General features: G+C 38.8%; 1 protein-coding gene across 14 annotated transcripts in view; it reads left to right on the top strand.

Annotated features, from left to right (window-relative positions):
* The window catches only part of GTDC1 (glycosyltransferase like domain containing 1), a 473,085-nt gene that overhangs the window by 35,814 nt on the left and 412,116 nt on the right, over window positions 1-25,155 (top strand). For 2 of the 14 annotated variants that reach the window (XM_065931479.1, XM_065931484.1), the window contains exon 2: window positions 9,317-9,516. The exons of the other annotated variants lie outside the window; for them this stretch is intronic. The gene's annotated coding sequence lies outside the window, so the exon portion shown is untranslated. The remainder of the gene's footprint in view (window positions 1-9,316; window positions 9,517-25,155) is intronic. 14 annotated transcript variants of the gene reach the window in all.

The raw sequence follows: 25,155 nt of genomic DNA, 5'->3' as shown, positions 1-25,155 counted from the left end.
TCTAGTTATGAAGAGGGGGGCTACTCTCTAGTTGGGATGAGCGGGCGTCTCATCCCATTGGCTTCTCTTGTTACGGAGGACAGGCTTTAAGGCGCGTGGGCTTCAGTCGTTGTGGCTCCGAGGCTCTTGAACATTGACTCAGTAATCATGGCACATGGGCTTAGTTGCTCCAAGGCATATGGGATCTTCCTGGACCAGGGAGCAAGCCAGTGTCCCCTGCTTGCAAGGCAGGTTCTTAACCATTGGACCACCAGGGAGGTGCTATGAAGGGCTTCTTAAATAATGTCTCCATTTTGTTTCCATTGTATCTTCTTAGATATAATCAACTTTTTACTGCAATGACTGTTTCAAGGATTTCTTGAAATAACAGTTAAGGTACTTATTAAATGCCCTGATACCTTAGCTTGAAATGTTTTATATTTAGTGAAAGTGCCAGTATTTTTAAATTTCTATTTTTCTAATTGTAAAAGTAATATATATATATATATATATATATATATATATATATTATAGAAAAGAAGCTAAGGAGCAAATCACCTATGATCCTGTCATCCAGAGGCAGACTATTAATATTTTTCTGTATTTCCTTTCATTTTTTTTCTTTGAAATTTTATAGTTTTCCATAGTTAAGATCATCACCAGATGGTCAACACCGAAACCAGATTGATTATATTCTTTGCAATCAAAGGTGGAGAAGCTCCACATAGTCAGCAAAACAAGACCGGGAGTTGACTGTGGCTCAGATCATGAACTCCTTACTGCCAAATTCAGACTTAAATTGAAGAAAGTAGGGAAAACCAGTAGAACATTCAGTTATGACCTAAATCCAGTCCCTTACAATAATACAGTGGAAGTGAGAAATAGATTTAAGGGACTAGATCTGATAGAGTGCCTGATGAACTATGGACGGAGGTTCATGACATTGTAGAGGAGTCAGGGATCAAGACCATCTCCAAGAAAAAGAAATGCAAAAAGACAAAATGGCTGTCTGAGGAGGCCTTACAAATAGCTGTGAAAAGAAGAGAAGTAAAAAGCAAAGGAGAAAAGGAAAGATATACCCATTTCAATGCAGAGTTCCAAAGAATAGCAAGGAGAGATAAGAAAGCCTTCCTCAGCGATCAATGCAAAGAAATAGAGGAAAACAACAGAATGGGAAAGACTAGATATCTCTTCAAGAAAATTAGAGACACCAAGGGAACAACACTTCATGCAAAGATGGGCTCAATAAGGGACAGAAATGATAGGGACCTAACAGAAGCAGAAGATACTAAGAAGAGGTGGCAAGAATACACAGAAGAATTGTACAAAAAAGATCTCCACGACCCAGATAATCACAGTGGTATGATCACTCACCTAGAGCCAGACATCCTGGAATGTGAAGTCAAGTGGACCTTAGGAAGCATCACTATGAACAAAGCTAGTGGAGGTGATGGAATTCCAGCTGAGCTATTTCAAATCCTAAAAGATGATGCTGTGAAACTGCTGCCCTCAATATGCCAGCAAATTTGGAAAAATCAGCAGTGGCCACAGGACTGGAAAAGGTCAGTTTTCATTCCAATCCCTAAGAAAGGCAATACCAAAGAATGTCCCAACCACCACACAGTTGCACTCATCTCACATGCTAGTAAAGTAATGCTCAAAATTCTCCAAGCCAGGCTTCAACAGTATGTGAACTGTGAACTTCCAGATGTTCAAGCTGGTTTTAGAAAAGGCAGAGGAACTAGAGATCAAATTGCCAACATCCGTTGGATCATCAAAAAAGCAAGAGAGTTCGAGAAAAACATCTATTTCTGCTTTATCGACTATGCCAAAGCCTTTGACTGTGTGGATCACAACAAACTGTGGGAAATTCTTTTAAAGAGATGGGAATACCAGATCACAACAAACTGTGGGAAATTCTTAAAGAGATGGGAATACCAGACCACCTGACCTGCCGCCTGAGAAATCTGTATGCAGGTCAAGAAGCAACAGTTAGAAGTGGACATGGAACAACAGATTGGTTCCAAATAGTTTTCCGAAAAGGAGTACATCAAGGCTGTATACTGTCACCCTGCTTATTTAACTTATATGCAGAGTACATCATGAGAAATGTCAGGCTAGATGAATACAAGCTGGAATGAAGACTGCTGGGGGAAATATCAGTAACCTCAGATATGCAGATGACACCACCCTTATGACAAGTGAAGAAGAGCTAAAGAGCCTCTTGATGAAAGTGAAAGAGGAGAGTGAAAAGCTGGCTTAAAGGTCAACATTCAGAATACTAAGATCGTGGCATCTAGTCCCATCGCTTCATGGCAAGCAGATGGGGAAACAGTGGCAGACTTTAGTTTTTTGGGCTCCAAAATCACTGCAGGTGGTGACTGCAGCCATGAAATTAAAAGATGCTTGCTCCTTGGAAGAAAAATTATGACCAACCTAGATAATATATTAAAAAGCAGATCATTACTTTGCCAATGAAGGTCCATCTAGTCAAGGCTATGGTTTTTCCAGTAGTCATGTATGGATGTGAGAGTTGAACTCTAAAGAATTCTGAGCACTGAAGAATTTATGCTTTTTTTTTTCCTTAGAATTTTTTTTAGAATTTATGTTTTGAACTGTGGTATTGGAGAAGACTCTTGAGAGTCCCTTGGACTGCAAGGAGATCCAACCAGTCCATCCTAAAGGAAATCAGTCTTGAATATTCATTGGAAGTACTGATGCTGAAGCTGAAACTCCAATACTTTGGCCACCTGATGCAAAGAATGACTCATTTGAAAAGACCCTGATGCTGGGAAAGATTGAAGGCTAGAGGAGAAGGGGACAACAGAGGGTGAGATGGTTGGATGGCATCAGCAACTCGATGGACGTGAGTTTGAGTAAACTTCGTGAGCTGGTGATGTACAGGGAGGCCTGGTTGCTGCAGTGCATAAGTTTGCAGAGTCAGACACGACTGAGCAACTGAACTGAACTGATAGTTAAGAAGATCATAGTGTGTGTAACCTTATAATCTTCCTTTTTACTAATTTTATATCATATGTATGCATTGTGATTTATTTAGTTTTGGTAATTTTTCTATACTGCTTAATGTTATGATTAACATGCTCTTGTGTGAATATTTGTTTTCATTATTTTGATTTTTTTTCCATAAGATATATTCCTAGAAAGAAACTTATTGGATTAAAAGGAGTATTTTTAATGCCCTTGATTTACATTTTTAAATTCTTTCTGAAAAGTTTTGCCATTTTATATTCCAAATAAAATGAATATAGCAGCACTGATTATTCATATTTTAACACACAGTTGGCTAATTTTATAGTTAAAAGTTATTGGTTATGAAATTTGCATTTATTCTGTATTTTTTAGATTGAAATTTTCTAAGATTTATTTCTGTTCCTTTCATTTTAATTTAACCTTTTCATATTATTTTCTCTAGGTTTATAGAAATTTCACCTGTTATGTTTTGTCTGTGTCTCTCTAAAACAGCTTAAAGTTTATTTTTGTCATTTCATGCAAAGGACATAGTAGAGTCAAATTAACCTGAATGTTGCAGTTACCATTATTTCTTCGCGATAGTATTTGTCATTTTTAATATTCTTAAATACATAGTTTGTTAGTAAATTTTTAGATGTGTTCATTTGAAGTGGATTTATATCCATTTATTCTTTTAAATTGTGATTCTCAAGCTTCAAGTAACCTTATATCTTGGTTATTGTGAAGAGTTTTTTTTTTTTCATAAGTAGAATTGTTCTTCCAACTGGAAAAATTTAAAATTTTTAATGGAATATTTTACTAGATTGTGGGTGGTACCAGAGTTATATAATAGTTAAGGTTCTTTTCTCTTTGAAAAATTTGTTAAGTGCTTTAAATTTATAGTAAAGTGCAAAAATGTATAGAGAGTAACACAATGTAACTCTCAGCTCTGTGCAAACTGAACCTTTTTGCCATGTTTACTTCAATTTTTAATTTTTCATTCACTTGAGAAGTAGACCTTTGTAGACAAGAGCTGAGGCTGTCTGTGGTGCCGATCACTAATTCTGTTCTTTTACTGGCCTCAGAGATAGCAGGGATTCTGAATTGGGTGTTCACATTGCCTTGCTTGTTTTTATACATACATAATGTCCATTACAAAGGACTTCCCAGTGGTAAAGAGCCCACCTGCCAATGCAGGAGACATAATAGATGGGACTGAATCCCTGGGTTGGGAAGGTCCCTTAGAGGAGGGACATTCCAGTGCTCTAGCCTGGAGAATCCCATGGACACAGGGGCCTGGTGGGCTACAGTCCACAGGGTTGCAAAGAGTCAGACAGAACTGAAGTGAAATACCACACCCATAGCAAAATGTTATATAAATGATATCTATACTTGTTCTTTTGCAGCTTGCTCTTTTTTCCCCAGTGTTATGTTTTTAGACTTGACCTGGTTCAGCAGATGGTTTAGCAAGTCTCAGAATGTGGTACCTGATCAGAGACACCAGGATCACAGGGAATTTGTTGGAAATAACAATTCTCAGGCCAGAACTGGCCACACTTGTGTTTTGTTTGCTGTCCGTTTAGTCCCTAAGTCATGTCCTGCTCTTCTGTGGCCCATGAACCGTAGCCTGCCAGGGCTCTCTGTCCACGGGGTTTCCTAGGCACGAATACTGAAGCTGGTTGCCGTTTCCTCCTCCAGGGGATCCTCCCAACCCAGGGATCAAACTCAGGTCTCCTGCATTGCAGGTGGGTTCTTTACCACTGAGCCAATTTGTTGATCCCAGTGCACAATGCTAGAACCAGTGTTCAAACTATTAATACTTTGGAGATAGTAAGGGCAGAGCATTACACCAAGAGGGGGGCCCTTGCAAGAAATACCATCCATGAGAACTAGGACTGTTTCAGGCCCCATTCCAGACCTAATGAACAGGAACTCTGAGAGAAGGGACCCAAAGTCTGTGTTTAGTAAGGCCTCCAGGTGATTTTTATGAATGTTTGAGTTTGGGATCATTTGTATTAGTCCTTGTGGGCCAGCATGAGCTTCCGTCATAGCTCAACTTGGTAAGGAATCCGCCTGCAATGCTGGAGACCCCAGTTCGATTCCTGGTCGGAAGGATCCCTTGGAGAAGGGATAGGCTAACATAACAAAATACCATAGACTGCGTGGTAGAAATAACTGACATTCATTTTCTCACAGTCTGGAGGCTGGAAATTCAGGATCAAGGTGATGGTGGATTTGCTTTATTTTGAGATCTCTCTTCTTGGCTTGCAGATGGCCAGCTTCTTGCTGGTCAGTGTCCTTACTTGGTGGGTGGGTGCACATCTCTAATGTCTCTTTGTGTATAAATTCCTTCTTCTTATAAGGACATAGGTCATGTTGGATTAGGGCCCACCCTCGCTGACTCATTTTAATTTTATCACCTCTTTAAAGGCCCTCTTTACAAGTGTAGTCACATTCTGAGGCACTGGAGGTTAGGGATATGAACTTTGGGGAGATACAGTTCAGCCCCTAATTCCACTGGTAAATAGTTCAGTGAATTTAATTTTATTTATTATTAATTTTTAAATTATTTTTTAAAAACTTTTTATTTTGTATTGGGATGGATGTGTGCGTGTGCTCAGTCACCTCATTGTGTCAAACTCTTTGCAACCCATGGGCTGTAGCCCACCAGTCTCAGCTGTCCATGGGATTTTCCAGGCAAGAATACTGGAGTGGGTTGCCGTTTGCTCTTCCAGGAGATCTTCCTGACCCAGGGATTGAACCAGGGTCTCCTCTGCCTCCTCCATTGGCAGGCAGATTCTTCATCTCTGACCCACCTGGGAAGAAGCCTGTATTGGAGTACAGCCGATTAACTTTGTTGTGATAGTTTCAGGTGAGCAGCAAAGGGACTCAGCCATAATTATACATGTACCCATTCTCCCCCAGACATCCCTCGCATTCAGGCTGCCACATAGCATTGAACAGAGTTCCCTTTACTATATATACAGTAGGTCCTTGTTGGTTATCCATTTCAAACATAGCGGTGTGTACATGTTCATTTCAGACTCCCTAACTATCCTTTCTTCCCTATAGTTCAGTGAATTTAAGAGCTATGTTATATTCAGTTTTATGATTATATCCCCATTTATCTTTTTTGCTGTTGATGAACATTTAGATTATTTTCCGTTTTTCCCCACTTTATCAGTCTCACTATGTCAGTTTCTTTCTCGTTATAATTGCTTTTTTGGTTTTTATTTATTTTTGATATGGTATCTTGGTAGAGTGTCCTGATAACTGTTGAATTAAAGCAAAAACAAAATCATGTCCTGGCTTTTGTTTAATAGAAGGCTGTACTCTATAAGCTGTTAATTTTGCTAGCATGTAATTTTAAGTAGTGGTATTTTTGCTTTATGAGACTGGATTTTCCTTGTAGTCCAGCACATGTGGTTTTGGACCATATTTTGAGTTAACTACACAAGCTACTATTTCCATATATGGGTGGGTCTGTCATAATGATACTAAATAAATAAGTTCCTTTCTCTGTTTGTAAATAAAAGAGAAGAGTGACTCCATCATTGTGTATGTTCTGTCTTGAGTTTTCTTGACCTTTTGCAGCTCATTATTATCATCTGGGAATACACTGAATTCCCATTGCTGTTAACTTTTTATGCTGCTATGGTTTATTTGGGAAATAAAGCTGTTTTTCTAAAAGTTAGACTTTATCTAAGTTTTGTACTGGGCTAGGGCAATATTTTCTCTTTGTGCTGAGTTTCCACATGTTCATTATATAATTTATAATCTTATTCCTTTTATTCAAATTGCATTTTATTTATTCAAATTTTATTCCCCTCCCTCTACCCCCACCCCCTACCCTATAACCTCTTAACAAATCTATTTTACATGTGTCATTGATAGTTTCAAACATTTACTGGATTCATTGAGGACCCATTGATTATCTGGATCTAGACCGTGTGGTCTCCTGTATAGCTTCCCCCTAGCCAGCCCTATAGCTCTTTTCCAGCTTGTTAATGTATCTCCATTATAAAGCCTCCCTGTACCAAAGGGAGATAAATGGCATCTTCCTGCTTGTCATTAGTTACTCTTTGGTGACTGAACTTGGTGGACATAAAGGAAGTCTTAGGATGGTAATAATTGAAGCTAACGTGGTCTGGAGGCAGTATCACCTGGGAGCTTGTTGGGTTTGCAGATTCTCAGGTCTCGCCTTGGTCCTGTTGAATCAGACGCCTTGAAGATAGTTTCCTCGCTTTCATACAGTTCTCTCGGGATCATGTAGTCTGTATAATTTCTAACAGTATATGCGGGTTGATAGAGCAAGCCTTAGGGCTTGTCTGCAGTTCTTTTCTCTCCCTTGTGGTGGGAAGAATTGAGAGATGGGCTAGCTGAAGTGTGAAGAAAAGGAATTCTGATCCTTTCACCGGCAAACTTGTGTTGACCTTCAAGGGTGGACTCTTTATTATCTTTTCTTCCTTCATGTCTTTTCACTCCGTGTCAGCACTAGACTGTTAAGTTTGTGTAAGCCCTTGGTCTACATTTGGTGTCCCTAATTTCAAAGTAAAAACTGCTGGTTTACTGAGTGTTTACTGTATAAGGCCTGTGTTTGGCTCTTTAGAGAGTAATGTAAGTTCTGGTCCCCACACATGCATTTGGGTATTATAGAGACATGAGTTCAAATTGTGGCTGTGAACTTAACTTGCTGTGTAATCCTTGGCAGAGTTCTCAATCTCTGCATCTCATTTTCTTCTGTTGTAAAATGAAGGTAACACCTACTGTGCATTTCTTACTGGGATGTTCAGGGGATTAAATGAAGTAGTGTATATGGAGCACTTAAAGCATAATAGGCACTCAGGAAATGGTAGCTGGATGCTATTATCATTATCATCATCATCATCTAGTTATTTCTGTATTTGAGCATCACACTTGACTCTACAGGGCATACTATATTAATGGTCTAGGTGACACTTCTCAAGAATTGCTTTCCTGGCTGGGCGATGATTCCATCACTGTGGATAATTTAATTAGCCCTTGCCTGCTGAGCACTGTGGCTGTGGCAGGCAGTAAGAGAAATGTGGTATAGAAAGAGCCAGGGCTTTGGAGTCAGACAGATCTTGATCTGTCATTACTCCAGCAGTCAATAGCTGTGCACCTTGGGCGAGTTACTCAGCTTTTCTCCCTTCATTTTCTCATAAGTAAGAAAAAAATAGTTACATTTACCTTGAAACATTATTATAAATGAGGTTGGGTGGGTGTTGTTATTGTATGGATTAAATGAGGATATATGGAAAGCAGTTGGCTTATCATGGTCACATAGTAAGTTTGCAACAAATATTGCCTTGTTCCTTTTCCACCCTCCACTTCACCCACTGCAGAATTTTAGCGTCTGATTTATCTCTAATGTATGTTGAGATTTCTTCCAGTCTTTGTACTTAGAGACCAAGAGGCTAGACTCAGAGAATAAATGACATTCTTGCTTGATACTCTTGGAACAGGAATAAATTGACTAAATCAAGGTTTTCTAAGAGTTCTTGATTCCTTGGCTGAAATACAAATTTTTGGGGGGTGTTTAGAAAAGTAATATTTTTTTTTACTGAGATAAAATGTGTATAATATAAAAATTTCGATTTTCACCATTTTAAGTGTATAGGTCAGTGGCACTAAGTACATATACATTGTTGTACAACCAAAGGTCTATATTTTAAGGCCAGTTTTGGTAGTATATTTAAATATTTATTTCATGTGTTCTGTTTACTTGGCCCGCATATTGGAAAGGGCTCTCTGGGTGGCAGATAACAGAATCGTCATAGCTAGTTTAAGCAGAAGGGGATTTATTAACTTGTAATATAGGATGTTTGAGGATTAGAAGAAAGAGTAGACTTTAGCTGAGCTTCTAGAAACAACTCCCAGAACCACACTTTTCAGCTGGCTGGCTGAGGGACCCATGGCCATCTCTGGGCTCAGAAGCACGGTGCCTTGTTCAAGTTTGGAAGTGCTGAATGAGAAGTCTTGGCTTTTGCTGCTGGTCCCAGAAGAATCATTGTTGTGCCTGCCATCACTGCTGAATGGGCTGGCCTGTTCTACCTGGTTGCTTTTCCTCGTTTTATTCTCCTTCTGAACTCCTTAGGAGTGTTCCTCCTTGGGAAACCTAGAGCACATACAGGTCTCAAGTTGCAAGCGAGTCTAGCAAGAGTATCCTTTAGTGTGTGAGTGTGTGTGGAATATGTATTTTTAAAGAAATATGAGTCCCCTTACAGATATCAGGGATTTTTAACTTGGGACTCATGGGGAACCCTCTAAAATTATGTACAGTGTTATATATGCAATTTGGCCTATTTCAGAGGAGAAGGTTTATAGTTTTTTTTTTGAAATCCAGGTGCTCTTGGACCCTGGTGTGTGTGCTGTCGCTTCAGTAGTAACCAACTCTTTGCAGCCCTATAGAATGAAGCCTGCTGGGCTCCTCTGTCCGTAGGATTCTTCAAGCAAGAATACTGGAGTGGGTTGCCACATCCTCCTCCAGAGGATCTTCCCAACCCTGGGATCAAACCCATGTCTCCTGTGTCTTCTGCATTGCAGGTAGAGTCTTTGCTGCTGAACCACCGATGAAGCCCTGGTAGAATCTTAGTAACAACTAGCCACAGGCTGTTATAGTTATATGGATCAGAGAAGATGTTGGACTAGAGAGGTCAGGACGGGGTCCTCTAGCATTAAGCTTATCTGTAATCATACGGCTGTTAGGACTGAGCAGTGGGCAGACTTAGGAGTGGTGGTGGTAGTGCTCTTTCATAGATGAGGGCTGGCCAGGGGAGCTAAACCTGGGAACTGGCCTAATCTAGTGATAGACTAGGGTCACAATTCCATTTAGAATGTCTGACCTGAAAGTGGATACTGGTCTAAAGGCTAGACAAAGTTAAAGTCTGAATCTGATGAAGTGGGTCAGATTTGAGGTCTGAGTAGCAGGCCAGCATCATTAATGAACAAGAAAACTTAGGCAGAAATGGCACACTCATGTTCAACCAAGGCCTCAAGAAATGGGTCAACAGTAGCTTTTTAGCTTCTCATCGTTGTGAATTTCCCAAAGAGATTGGGTCTGTCATCAAAAAGAATGCTACATGAAGCCTTTTTGCATGGTGGAAGGAAGCACACGTAATTCACAGATTCCTGCCCACTCTAGAATTCTATGATTTCAATTGAAGTAATGCGTCTTTCAACAAATAGGGGGTGCACTGCAGTAGTTTAGAAGTTATGCCAGTGTTAGAAGTTTATCCTTGTAGGCTCACCCATTGTGTTCTAGAGTTGCTATGTTTTCTAGGCTTGATCACTCCCTAGAAGAACGATCCTTATGACTTCTGCAGGCCTTCTCAGCATAGGTCCCTTTCCCTTGTCTGTGTGGTGGTGTTGATTGGGTCTTTTGAACCCTGGGATAATGGTCAGATGGTCCTATGAAAGATTTGTACTTGAACTAACACCCTGCCTCTTCTTTCCTGTTTGCTGCCGTCATAGATCAAAGGAGACTAGAATTCACAAGCCCCTTTGTTCTTGGGCTGACTTATTAAAAGGAGTCTTGTCCCCAGAGGATTTAATAATTGAGGTCATGTTGAAATAACATCTTAGAGAGGGTTCCCTAGAGAAGTTTTTTAGAAAAGATTGAGAATGCATTCATCTTGATCTAACTGAGCATTTCCTATAGTAGCAGGATTTTTAAAGAAACCCTTTTTTGTTAAGTCATTTAAACATTCGTGTTTTATGAGAAAACTTTATGCATGATGACATTAACCATACATGTGATGAAAGTGTTTTAGTTTCTTGAAGTAGAGAATCAGGTACATGAATACCAGCTCATTTATCAATTTAGGAGGTTTATAAAATTTCTGTTGTTTCAGTGTTCCATTGTTTAACCTTCTTCGTTGTGTCTTTTTACTGGGGGCTTCCCAAGTGGTTCGGTGGTAAAGAATCTGCCTGCTAATGCAGGAGATGCAGGAGACATAGATTCAGTGCTTGGGTCGGGATGATCCCGTGGAGGAGGAAAAGGCAATCTATTCCAGTATTTTTGCCTGGAAAATTCCATGGACAGAGGAACCTGGCGGTCTAGAGTCCCTGGGGTCGAGAAAGTGTTGGACATGACTGAGTGACTCAGCACAGCACATAATTATTACTAATATTTCTGACTGTCATTGTTTTCTACCAGTCAGATATTTGATTTGATCATGTTAACAATATGAAAGGATAAAGTTAGGGTTATGGTTTCTTGAATGGCATACTGTTGTTAGATCTTGGAACCTTCTATATGTCTATATAGCCAGGATAGGCACTTTAAAGTTTACCAAATCAAATAGTAGAACTGTAGTTTTAATGCACATTTCTGTGCTCCGAAATATGTATGCATCTGTGTACACACACACACACACAAAATTTGCATTTGTGGCAGTTTTGGTGGTTAGCCTTGTGATTAACCAAGAGGCCTGATATTATGTCAGTAAAACTGTCTCATAGGTATGATTGAAACAGTTTTATTAGCAACATATGGGGCATGAAGGAGCCACAGAGGGGAGTTTGGAGTGTGAGGGTGCTGGTCTGTCTTTTTTGGCATATAATTATATCAGTCCTCATGCATGGTGTTATTTGCTGCTGTCTAGGGAATACAGAAGAATAACTTCTTATGTTGTCAAACAAACAAACAAACAAAAAACCCCAATAAATTGTAATTGTTGAGTTTATAGGAAATTATTTGGATGAAAGATGTATTTTTTCCAAACCTAGTTTTTATTTGGTCTTTTAAATTTTATTTATTCAGTCTTTTAAATTAATACCCAACTTTTTAATAATTTGAATTTTTGGGTCAACTTTACATAATAGACACCTAGCTGACTTTCATAAATGGGGAAGAAATTTGTTTCTTTTTCCTATTGTGACAATGTATGGTTCTATTTAATTAGTTTTACTAAATATTAATTTTCTTTAGAGGTATTTGTCATATTTAAATGATGAGAGCATGCTGATTACTAGATGTTACAGGGAAGACAATATCAGACACAGCCTGTGGGCTGTGGAGTTTAATTCTATAAAAGCAATCACATGTGGATGATATTTAAATAGTCAATGATAGGAATGACAGACACACATGTCAGCCAAGTGGTTACCTCTGGGAAAGAGGGAAATGGGATCAGGAAGAGGAACAAAGAATCTTCAATTGTTAATTTTTTTTAAAAAAAATTTCCTTTTCAGCTAAGATGGATTGTCAGAGATTTTAAAACCATAGATTCAGGTTGGGACTAAGGTAATGGAGTAATTGGTTGCATCTTCTTTTCCTCCACTTATTTCCTGGCTTGTTCTGTATGGTTTCTTAAAGATAGGTAAGTTGGAAGGGATTTAGAGAAAAGCCAGGGGTTTGGGGGTTAGAGAGTAGTAGATTCTGGAAAAAACCCTGCAGAAAAATGTACTGAAATACTTTTCTAACTTCATCCCAGTTCTGCTCACTACCTCAAGACTTGGGTTAAATGCAAGTGTTTATATTATTGTCTATTCTGAAATACTTATATATTTTATAGGTGATTTTTCAGTTTTATGGAGGACAGTTACTCAGGCAAAATTCCTTTACTCTAGAGTTACTTTTGATCCTAAAACTGGTTTCCGAGAGACCTAGGCCTTTGAAATGGATTAATTATTAAAATGATTAATCTCAAAATGGCTAGTGGTGTGGTTCCTTTTGTATGCTGGAAAAATAATATCAAAAGCCAAGCTGTTCAATATTTAGATTGCAGTGATTAAGAAAGCAGCATGGATTATATGGTCATTTCTAGAGTGTGAGCAAATAGGGTCACACTTCAAGTGCTTTTCAGATACTCATGACTACTGACTGTCATGTTTTATGACAAGATGATTTTATCTAAGTGCTATTTCCATGAAGTTTTTTATGTGGATGGAAGACCAAATCTCTGCTTGAAAATGTAAGCAAGAATCTTTACACTCATTCTCCCTTTTGAAAATCAGGTTGAAAGTTTTGACTATCCTACGAGGAAAAAGAAGTACAGTTGAATAGTTTTGTTCTATGTGGAGAACAATTTGTTGTTATTGTTTTTTAGTTGCCAAGTAATGTCCTATTCTTTGCAACCCCATGGACTACAGCATGCCAGTCTCCCGTGTCCTCCACTATCTCCTTGAGTTTGCTCAGAGTCATGTCCTTTGAAGCAGTGATGCCATCCAGCCATCTCATCCTCAGTTGTCCCCTTCTCCTCCTGCCCTCCGTCCTTCCCTGAATCAGGGTCTTTTCCAGTGAGCTGGCTCTTTCCATCATGTGGCCAAAGTATTGGAGCTTCAGCTTCAACATCAGCCCTCCCAGTGAATACTCAGGTTAGATTTCCTTTAGGATTGACTGGTTTGATGTCCTTGCTCTCCAAGGAACTCTCAAGAGTCTTCTCCAGCATGGGGAACAATACTTAGTAGAGTTGTACATTTATTGGTGGTGATTTGAGATACAGAAGAAGGAAAAATATTGAGTAGTTGTAATATGTTTTAAGAGAAAGTGAGCTTTGCTAAATGAAATAGTAATAATCTTAAATTTATCATTTATTTAAACCTCTCCAACCAGATCTTTTAAAAGAGCAGCTAAAAATATATTCTGATTTGAATTTAATTATTATGATTTTTTTCTTGGCTAAAGTGCCTTATGAACAATGTAGAAGACATAACTGGATAATCAACATTTCACTTTACTGACACTTACTATTAAGTATGTTTATTAAAGTTCAGATAATAATTGAAATAATGAAATAGGATTACATTAGTAGTAGAAAATTTGTTCAGAATAAAGATAGTTTATGGATTAATTGAAATAATCCATCTGTACTATAAAATAATGGTTAATGGATTGTTGCCTTATATTTGTGAAGCTCTGTGTATATATGTGTATAGTTATCATTATGCACAAATGTAATTATTTATATTTCTTACATATGCTGTTTCATTTTATCATCACAACAGTTTTGGAAGTAGAGGGGGCAGGTGAGATTTCTCTTTACTAAATGTGGAAAACTGAGTGGCGTAATAATTTAATTGTTTGTTCGTGGGTAGGACTGCACTAAAATGAGAGCTCCTGACTTCGGGTTTAGTGCTGTTTCCCAGTGGACTGTGGTCAGAACAGGATACTGTGACTTTCCTGTAGGTTTCCCTGGTGGTTCAGCTGGTAAAGAACCCACCTGCAATGCGGGAAACCTGGATTCGATCCCTGGGTTGGGAACGTCCCCTGGAGAGGGGAGAGGCTGCCCACTCTTGTATTCTGGCCTGGAGAATTCCATGGACTGTGTTGTCCATAGGGTCACAAAAGAGTCTGACAGGACAGAGCAGCTTTCACTTTCACTTCAGGGCTGCGTTAAAATTAGGGCTCCTGGCTTCCGATTTAATGCTCTTTCCTGGTGGACTGTAGTCAGAACAGGACACTATGACTTTCCTGTTAGTTAACATAACTTAGTTACCAAAATGCCTTATTTAGGGTATGCGTAATAATTGTAATCGAAACTCAAACACTATTAGGGCTAAATCTTTTTTGTTGTTGTTGTTGTTCTTCAGTTGCAGCAAAATCTAACTTCCATGTGTTTTGCTACTTATATATATGTCTTTTGGGAGATTTTGAAAAACTAAAGTCTCTTTCTCCTGTGGAAGTGTTAAAAATCCTAAGAAGCTTTCTTGAGATAAAGTTTGTCCCCTTTCAGTTATTAAATGTGCTTTTCTCTTATCTGTGAATTTCACCTTCAGTTTATTGGCAACTGCTTTGTCATGAGAGGATCCTTGAATTATGATTAACTCCTTGCAGCCTGGCTTTGGTCCCACCTCGGTACTAGAACTGCACTCTTGAAGGTCACTGGTGACCACATTGTAGCCAACTGTAGACTTTTTCCCTCAGTTCTCAATCTCTTTGACTTATAATGCCATATGACCTCAGTTTTTCAGTTACGTGAGCACTCTATTTTGGATTTTTGCTTTAATTTCTCTGCTGTCTACACTTCTTAGGGTAATACCTGTCTTTTCTTTGTGGGGTGGGTTTTGTCCTTGTCCTTTCTAGGTATTTGCTTTTTGCATTTTGAATCTTATCTCTTTAGTTCTTCTTGCTTTGCACTGTGTCATCATTTCTTGTAACTCTCACTGGGATGGATATTACTGGCAGTTCTCAGAGCTCCATTTCACATCATTGTCCATCACCCGAACTCTAGTCCCTCACTTCCCTCTGTTTTCAGGTAGTTGTCCTTTGGCCTCAGAACAGATCTTTCTTGAGTCCTCTCCTTCAGACTCTCTTCTCCTCTGAATTTCTGAGTTTCCTTGGCAGAAGGTATTCCCTTAACGCTTTGACATTTTACATTTGGTGCCCCTTATCTCCCAGTGTCTGTAATGTACTCGAGTCTTTCTTGCAAATATTTCTTAAATTTGTCCTGTCCTCTTCGTTCCTTCATCTTCCCTAAAGTATAGAGTGTGAAACACTTCCAAATGTATTTTTCAGAAATTTAAAATAAGCCAACATAATGCATTTATGAAATAGGAGGGCTGGATTTATTATCCCGATTTTCAGTTCAGGAAACATGAACTGAGAGAAGTGACTTGTCAGAAATACCATTGTTGGTTAAGGTAAGAGCTATTACTGAAGCCAAGCTAACGTGGTTTTAAGACTGTCCCTGTGCTCAAATCTAGTGACTGTTGTGACTTCCTATTAATAATCTTTCACCTTCCAATTTTCTCCTTTAATTCACTTTGCTTTCTATGCTAGGTTGATGTCTGTAAAATCAGTCAAAGTAGCAGCTATTAGAGATTGATGCAGTCTCAATCACTGTGCTAGATAATATTATATAATCCTCAGAGCTACTGTGCAAGGTAGATATTGTATCCCTCTTTTATGGATAAATACACTGAGGCTTAGAATAACCTGCTAGTCATTTTGTGTCAAGGTGGGGTGAAGATTCAAACTCTGACTCCCACTTCTGGTTCTTTTTACAGCCAAGTTGTGCCAAGTATCAAATTCTTAATGTTACTCTTCTTTCTAAGAATGTACTGTGGTTTCCTTTTGCTTACTTAACCCCATTTGTACCTCTTTATCAACCTTTCTGGACCCTCAATGATTTGTTTATAAGTTTCTTTTCTGTTTATTTTTGTCAGAACCCTCCTCAGTGATTCCTCGAGTCTTTACCTTGTTCTCATCTCACACAGACCATATCTAGTCTCATTTTATCACTTTAACTCATGCTGTTTACTACCTGTGTAGAAGGATGGCATCACTGACACAATAGATATGAGTCTAAGCAAGCTCTGGGAGATGGTGAAGGACAGGGATGCCTGGCATGCTGCAGTCCATGGTGTTGCAAAGAGTTGGATATGACAGCTACTGACCAACAACAGAATAATTTTACTTCCTCTTCTTTACTTATCCATAGTGAAAGTGAAGTTGCTAGTCGTGCCCGACTCTTTGCGACTCCATGGACAGTAGCCTGCACCAAGTTCCTCCGTCCATGGGGTTTTCTAGGCAAGAGTACTGGAGTGGGTTGCCATTTCCTTATCCAGGGGATAGTCCCGACCCAGGGATCAAACCTAGGTCTCCCGCATTGTAGACAGATGCTTTACCATCTCAGTCAAGCCTTCATTTACTTATCCATAGCCAGCTCTTTACCTTTTCTTCCTTCTGACATTTAGTAAGCACTCACAGCATACATGATGCTATGATAGCAGTTGCTAGTAGAGATGAGTGCCTGGGCCTTGTTGGAGAGATGAGTAGGTAATGGGGCCAGCTAGACTGGATTTCCCACTGGGATCTGAGAGCCTTAGCAGAGGGAGGCTATGCATGGATTGCTGTGGCCACACTCAAGAGGATGTGATTAATTTTACCTGAGTTGTTGGGAAGGACGGGACTGAAGAACTGACATTTGACCTGTGGCCTTAATGGAGGAGGGGCAGTTCTCCAGGTGGAGAAGGGGAGGGAGCCAGGCTTTGTGGAAAGAGGAAATATTTTATGAATAGAGGGATAAAATCACAAGGATGTATGCCATATATTGGAGTGTAAACGTTAAAAATTGCGGGGCTATGCAATGGCGTGTGTTGTTGCCAGTGGGTCTCAAGTGATGGCCTTTGCCTTCACGGAGTCATTGGTCTGGTCTGTTGTTTGACCTTATACTCTCAGACACCTGGTATGGTGGGCCCATTGAGACAGAGCCTTTCTCAGGAACAGGGCCACGTTAGCCATACATTAGAAACTGATATACACCTATCCATATGTGTTTATATGCTTGTCAATTTACTAATTTCCAATGAGAAATACAACTGTCAAGCAGATGGGATTGCTTATTTTGGCAGATCAGTTCATTGTCTCCCTATAGGCAGGCTTCTTGGGAAGCCAAGTTGTTAATATGGAGGTCAGTTGATTGAGAAATCCCGCCGTCAGGTTGACCTGGCATTTCTGACCAGCGCACTCTCTTCTGGCAAGATACATGGGAACCGTGTTGCCACAGACCACCTATTGAGCATGGCAAGAGAACCTGGAGAAATATTTGTTTGAAGAAATATCTCTCAGCTGAGTTAGCTTAAGGCTGTCTTACCCACTCTAAGAAGGGCATTGCCAGGGAAACCAGATTATTCTAGTCAACTCGGCCAAAACTTCCTTTCCTGTGATTTGGGTTGATCTTGTGAACATCTGCCTAGAAGTCTTTACTGATTCCTGTGCTGACCAGTCCTTCCCTTTCCTCCACATTCTGTTTGATGCTTTCTCCTTTTAGATAGGTTGAGACATTCGGTCACATTACAGAGAAGTTTTAAGAGCTGGGGAAACAGGAATTTTCATATTTCTGTTTTGATTTGTCTTACATCACATTTATCTTAAGTCACATTTTCTTATTTTCAGTTGTTTGGGGCTAAAATTGGGAAATAGTGAACAATAATCTGAAGCCAAGAATGTGAGATTTATGGTGGTGGGATGTTGGAGATGAGACGAGAAGATTAGGACCAGATTGTGAAGGGTCTTGGGTGCCATACTAAAGAGTTTGAATTTCAGAGTCCTCTCAATTCAGTTCTTCTGTGAATTCTTTTTTTCTCCCCATGTCGTCTTTTCAGTTTAAAAATTTTTGTTGTTATCTGTATCAAGTTGTTAATATCTCACTGTGGAGTGTTTGATAATGACTCTCCTTAAGAGATCTTAAGATTTTTAAGAGATCTTATTTAGACCCTTTATGCTTTGACAGATAAATATTAGGTGATATTATCTGCAGTTTCAACATGAGATGCTTGAGAATTTAAATTCTGCTTCTGACTTTCATTGTGCTTCATAATTCAAGCTATTTCTACAACGTCCTCTCTTATCCCCCAGTTTTTAAGGCAGGTGTTGTTTTTTATCTTATTATAATATTTCTTTTTTATATTATTATATAATGTTTTTATTATGGTATCTATATAAATGAATAGCTGTCTTATTAATTAATTATCATGTATTTGTCTCTTTTCTCACTAAGCAGTTTGCCAGTTCCTTATATTTAGGTGGATCTGATACTTAGTCTTTTGTATTTTATACCTAGCCCAGTTGAATTTAAAGCAATACTTAGGTAATAGGATGCTATTTTAGAGCTAGAAGTTAATTTAGTTCAGTACTTATGTTTTTTCTTCACGAGGAAACAGAGATCCAGGGCTGCTGTAATTTGCCACAACAGAACTAGTAACAGAGCACCAAAAACTTGATGCTTTTGAACTGTGGTATTGGAGAAGACTCTTGAGAGTCCCTTGGACTGCAAGGAGATCCAACCAGTCCATCCTAAAGGAGATCAGTCCTGGGTGTTCATTGGAAGAACTGATGCTGAAGCTGAAACTCCAATACTTGGGCCACCTCATGCAAAGAGTTGACTCATTGGAGAAGACCCTGATGCTGGGAGGGATTGGGGGCAGGAGGAGGAGGGGATGACAGAAGATGAGATGGCTGGATGGCATCACCGACTCGATGGACATGAATTTGAGTAAACTCCAGGAGTTGGTGATGGACAGGGAGGCCTGGCATGCTGTGATTCATGGGATCGCAGAGAGTCGGACACGACTGAGCGACTGAACTGAACTGAACTGAACTGAACTAGTAGAGCCATGGCCAGAACCCAGACATCGTCGTGTCTGTTCCCACCACCTTTGCACCATACTGTGCTGGTTCCTATTTGACTGAGAGAAGTATTCCATAAGGATAGAAGGGACCCTCAAAAATCAATGTGTAATTTCCAAAACCACCGTTTAAAAACTTAGTTTTAGCAGCTTTTCTTGCTAGTGCTTGGAAGTGTTGAATGTTTTAGATCTGTGTTATGCAGGAAAACACAAAAGAGGGACATGGGGAAAGGAGTTCATGTATTGAACTTCTGTGTTCCTGCCAAGCATTGTAGAGGTGCACTTATCACCCCAACTCTTTATTGCTACAGTGCTGTGAACTGTTACCACATTTTGCAACAGGCAAACTGACACTCACAGGGGTGAAACAATCTTGCAAGTAGAACTAAAAGATGTGGGGTGTAAGCCCAGGTCTACATAGCTACAGTGACCTTGCTCTTTCAGTTATGCTTCACTGTTACAGCTCTCAGCCAAAGCCAAGAATAGCAACTGCAGCAGCAGGTACACACCTGACTTTCTAATGAGGGGAAGTCCAGCAGCCGTCCCCCACTGTCTGTGGCGGGAGGTGATTGTTCGTGCCCGAGCTGGGTGGTAGTGTCTGACTCACTAAGTAATCTCACATTTTCTAACCATGGCTTGTGGCTCATATTTGTGACCTTTAATATATGTATCTTATGTCATCATTCCCATTTCCATTCTGTGGGAGAACAGCAGCAGATTATAAACCCACGTGTCTCACTCTTGCTTCTACCTAAGCCTCACTTTCCATCTTGTTGATGTGCCTTCTTTCTTCCTTTTCTGTCTCCACTCTTAACTCTTGTTGTAGAGAGAAAATTCTATGTGCATGTATCAGAGGTACTGGAATGGATGAGCTTCACTCCCCTCCCCCACCAAATTCTGTGTTGGTATGACAAAATCATGGGACAAAAAAATAAAAAGAAGGTGATACATAATCACATTATTTGTCTTCAAGTAAAACAGTTTTTCAAAGTTGTAAGATATATGCAATTCATAACTTATATACAGTTCATCATTCATATTTATAAAATCTGTGTTTTGGTGCTAGATGCACTTACTTTAAGTTTCAAAGAATTATTTAAAAATACTTTTGAATCATCTCCCTAAGAGCTTTCAACACTGTATAAATAGTACACATTTTAGCATTTCCTTTTGCATACCTGCAGTTTGCTTCATCTTTGAAATTGTTTACCACTTTTTTTTTTTGCAAGGCACATGTGAAGACTCAGCCAACATATGTCATTATATATGTGGGTTTCAAAAAGCAACCAGGGGAAGTTTTATATAACCTTTTCAAAGAGTTGTTACCTGGGCTTTCCCCATTTCAGAGCAAAAACCAGATGTAAACCAAGGATGTGAACTAGTGTGCATGTTTTCCAGTGATCATTTTTGTTAAAATATTGCATCTACCCCCTTGGAATTTAGATTGTTTCTGATAAATAATTCACTATAATCTGGTGAGTTCTGTCACTTTGCTTGTCCAGTTAAATTCTTTTGGATTGTTTTTTAAAAAGAACAACACCGTTGTGAGATGAGAAATTAGAACCAGTGCATTTGATTAAATGTGTTCATGGGGGAAAATATGCTAAGAAGCCATTAGAATTTCCCCTTTATGCCAAAAAGTGCATTAGACTGGTAGCCGGTACAGAGGGACGTAACTCAAGGGAATGTCCGGGGGTAGAAGTTGTTGAATACTAAGAGTACAGAGTGAAAGAGGGTAGTGTTCCCTAGCATGGGAAGTGTAGTCCCTTTTCTAAGTGGAAAGGCTCAAACCATAAACCACTGTGTTGAGATGGCATTTTTATTTATTTACAGTTTTTGTTTTGTTTAATTAAAGGTTGGTTGTAATTAAGATGAATTTTTAAAAAATCCCATGTTGTCTATATTGCCCCACAAAAGTCCACTAAGAATGAATTAAAATTCTGTTAGTGGTGTCTGTGTTATGTTTATTCTTTTAGGTTTTAAATTTCATATGATCAGTGCCTTTTGCTAGAACACGGCATGCTTTATATTTGTTTTATAATTATCCAGGACAGACTTTCTCATGTGTGTGATAGCACATAAGATGTTTAAGAAAATTTCATGTCTTACTTCTACATAGTGGGTACTAGACAGTTACTGATTGAATAAATTAAGAGTAAATAACTGTATGAATACAGAAATATGTGGGAGCATGTATGGTTTTCTATTCTGAGTCAGAGTCATGATTTCTATGATAAAGTTCTTAAAATACAAATCTATATGAAATGTTAGGTACTCAGTATATAAGAACTCACTATAAAAAATAAGGATGAATACTTTTTAAAAAATCTATAAATAGTTATTATAATTTGGAATGTTTAAGACTTTTTTTTCCTTTTATGCACACATACCCATACATATAATTATTAATAGATAATTAAGTAATTATAGTTAATATAATAATATAAGTTAATCTATAAACTTATACATTTATAGATGGAGAAATAAGAGAAAAATTTTAATGGTATGCTCATCCCACATGCTACTTTCACATAGACTGTAGCCTGCCAGGCTTCTCTGTCCATGAGATTTTCCAGGCAAGAATGCTGGAGTGGGTTGCCATTTCCTTCTCCCTGATTTTAACAGAAGTAAAAGAATTTAAAAACAAAAGGAGTTATAGTGATAGTATAGTTTAGTAAAAAGGAGTTAAGTGATCCTTTACATAAGAAATAGCTAAGTGATTTCACTAAAGTAGAAAGAAATTATGAAAAATAGTTACAGATCAGGATCATTATATATAAATATTAACTATCTGTTATCATATCAGTTTATTTTCTGCAATGAAAAGTAATAAATTAACATTTTCCCCTTTTCCTGCCTCCTAATTTTTATTACTTATATTAAATTTGTACTTTATCAAGTTATGTAACACTTGCATTCTCTTTTCTAACTAGTTTTCACAGTATTTAGTCTTAGTTTTATATTTAAAAGTATTCAGTGCTTACTACCTCCTCTTTTCCTTTTTAATATAGCAGATTGCCTTAAAAATTGATTCTCTGGAACTGATGTGCCTAAATAAGTACCACTTTTTTTTTTCTTAAGGAGAATATATTTCTTTGATCAGTAGATGGAGAAACTGAATCCTACATAGAGTAAAATCAAGTTTTGACTCATGCAACTTGATTATAAAATATTAGTTTGCTTATAGTCCTTGAAATGTGAGTGTTATTTTCTTATTCCTTCCTCCTTCTTTCCTTTTTTCCCCTTCTTTCTTCCTTCCTTTTATTTATTTATTTAAAAAAAAAATTTGATGTGTAGGTCAGGCAGTAAAAACTATATAAAAATGGACTATATGAAATTGAAGTTGAAATTCAATGTGAGGGTCGCTTAAAAAAGTCCATACAGTACATTAATGCCATGTGACACAACCCTAGCATAATAAATAACATTTAATGCTGCACAGTTAGTCAAGGTGCTGCATGCCATTACGGGGAAAACAGAAGCAGAACTCTGGCCCCAGAAAAGCATACATTGGACTAAAAGAATACCTGTTGGTTCAGTGCTATTGAAGTCAAGAACTCCTAATAGGAAATCAACTATACAGGCAGCCTGGGGTCAGAAGCAAATGGTTTTGAAAATCTAAGTGGTTTAGAATTCACTAAGTAGGAAATGAGGAGTAACTGATGGCTTCTTTAATGTTTATTTTGATTTATTTTTCATTGAATGAAAGATTCTTTAAATTCTATAGTGCTCTACATTTTCAAAAGCATCACATGCATGGTTTCATATAATTTCATAATAACCCTCCCCCACCCTTATATTACCCTTTGTTATTATATTTTTAGTTGTGTATTTTAAAAATATTGATTATTTGTGCCTGAAAAATAAAACCCTGGAATACCTGATGACTTGAAACGTTATTGTTGTTGTTTAGTTGCTAAGTTGTGTTCAACTTTTTGTGATCCCATGGACTGTAGCCCACTAGGCTCCTCTGTCCATGAGATTTTCCAGGCAAGAATACTGAAGTGGGCTGTCATTTCCTCCTCCAGGAGATCTTCCTAACCCAGGAATCGAACCCATGTGTCCTACATCTTCTGCATTGGCCGGAGGATTGTTTTTTTACCAGGGAACCACCTGGGAATCCCACTCTCAGAAACAGTCAATACTTGATCCAATTGGTTCTATAAAAGCAGAGGTCCATGAGCATCTCCCAGGGCATCCTGAGGCTGTCGCCCATGCCGGTTCTGCTATACTTGCTGAGATTGCTGACTGCACTTCCGTTTCTCAAAGACCAGAAGTGGAAGGACCCAGTTTCTTGGGGGTACCTGTTGAAACAATTTTCCCTAGTTTTCTCCAGTTAGCGTATATTGTACCTTTTTATTCTCCTTTCCCTGCGCTTGTTGATGGAATTCTCCAGGCCAGAATACTGGGGTGGGTAGCTGTTCCTTTCTCCAGGGGATCTTCCCAACCTAGGGATTGAACCCAGGTCTCCCACATTGCAGGCAGATTCTTTACCAGCGGAGCTGCAAGGAAAGCCTGAGAATGCTGGAGTGGGTAGTCTATCCCTTCTCCAGCGGATCTTCCTGACTCAGGAATCAAATTGGGGTCTTCTGCATTGCAGGTGGATTCTTTACCAACTGAACTATCAGGGAAGCCCTTGGTGATGGGAGACAGCATTAAAGTAGCTTTGTATTTTAATCATGCTTTGAATATGACTCATTTCTGGACATTCAGAGGACATTCAGAGCACAAAGAACCAGCTCTGTCTCCATTCTGTGAAAATAAATTTAATCTCTTTATATCAATACGTATCACCTTGTCTTCCTTCTTTAATTTTTAATTTTGATTCATTTCTTAGTTCGCTGAATTTGGTTATCAGATGTTTGGTTTTTAGTTTTTTTTTTTTTCCTTGGTTATGTCTAAGCATATCTATGCAGAGTACATCATGAGAAATGCTGGACTGGATGAAGCACAAGCTGGAATCAAGATTGCTGAGAGATATATAAAAAATATCAAAAATATGCAGATGACACCACCCTTGTGGCAGAAAACAAAGAAGAACTAAAGAGCCTCTTGATGAAAGTGAAAGAGGAGAGTGAACAAGTTGACTTAAAACTCAACATTCAGAAAACTAAGATCATAGCATCTGGTCCCATCATTTCATGGCAAATAGATGGGGAAACAGTGGAAACAGTGACAAGACTTTATTTTTTGGGGCTCCAAAATCACTGCAAATGGTGACTGCAGACATGAAATGAAAAGATGCTTGCTCCTTGAAAGAAAAGTACGACCAACCTAGACAGCATATTAAATAAAAAACAGAGACATTACTTTGCAAACCAAAGTCTCTCCAGTCAAAGGTATGGTTTTCCAGTAGTCATGTGGAGATGTGAGAATTGGACATAAAGAAAACTGAGTGCCAAAGAATTGATGCTTTTGAACTGTGGTGTTGGAGAAGACTCTTGAGAGTCCCTTGGACTGCTGGGAGATCCAACCTGTCTATCCTAAAGGAAATCAGTCCTGAAGATTCACTGGAAGGATTGATGCTGAAGCTGAAACTCCAATAATTTGGCCACCTGATGCAAAGAACTGACTCATTTGAAAAGACCCTGATGCTGGGAGGGGTTGGGGGCAGGAGGAGAACGGGACAACAGAAGATGAGATGGTTCGATGGCATCACCAACTCAATGGACATGAGTTTGAGCAAGCTCTGGGAGTTGTTGATGGACAGGGAAGCCTGGCATCCTGCAGTCCATGAGGTCACAAAGAGTCGGACATGACCGAGTGACCAAACTGAACTGAAACAATATACAGAACTCTAGCTAAAATGCATACTGGAAGTAGAAGTATATAAAAGGAGAGGGAATGAAGATACTAAATAATCATGTACAGCACATGTATAGAATAAGAGCAATGTAAGTTTTGTTTAGTCATAAGAAGTTGAAGTTGGAAGGATTGATGCTGAAACTGAAACTCCAATACTTTGGCCACCTGATGCAAGAATTGTCTCATTTGACCCTAATGCTGGGAAAGATTGAAGGTGGGAGGAGAAAAGGACAATAGAGGATGAGATGGTTGGATGGCATCAGCAGCTCAGTGAACATGAGTCTGAGTAAACTGCAGGAGTTGGAG

Source organism: Muntiacus reevesi, chromosome 3 (assembly GCF_963930625.1).
Source record: "Muntiacus reevesi chromosome 3, mMunRee1.1, whole genome shotgun sequence".
Lineage (NCBI taxonomy): Eukaryota > Metazoa > Chordata > Mammalia > Artiodactyla > Cervidae > Muntiacus > Muntiacus reevesi.
Note: the sequence above shows the minus strand (reverse complement) of the source record. Positions and strands in the feature narration are given on the sequence as shown.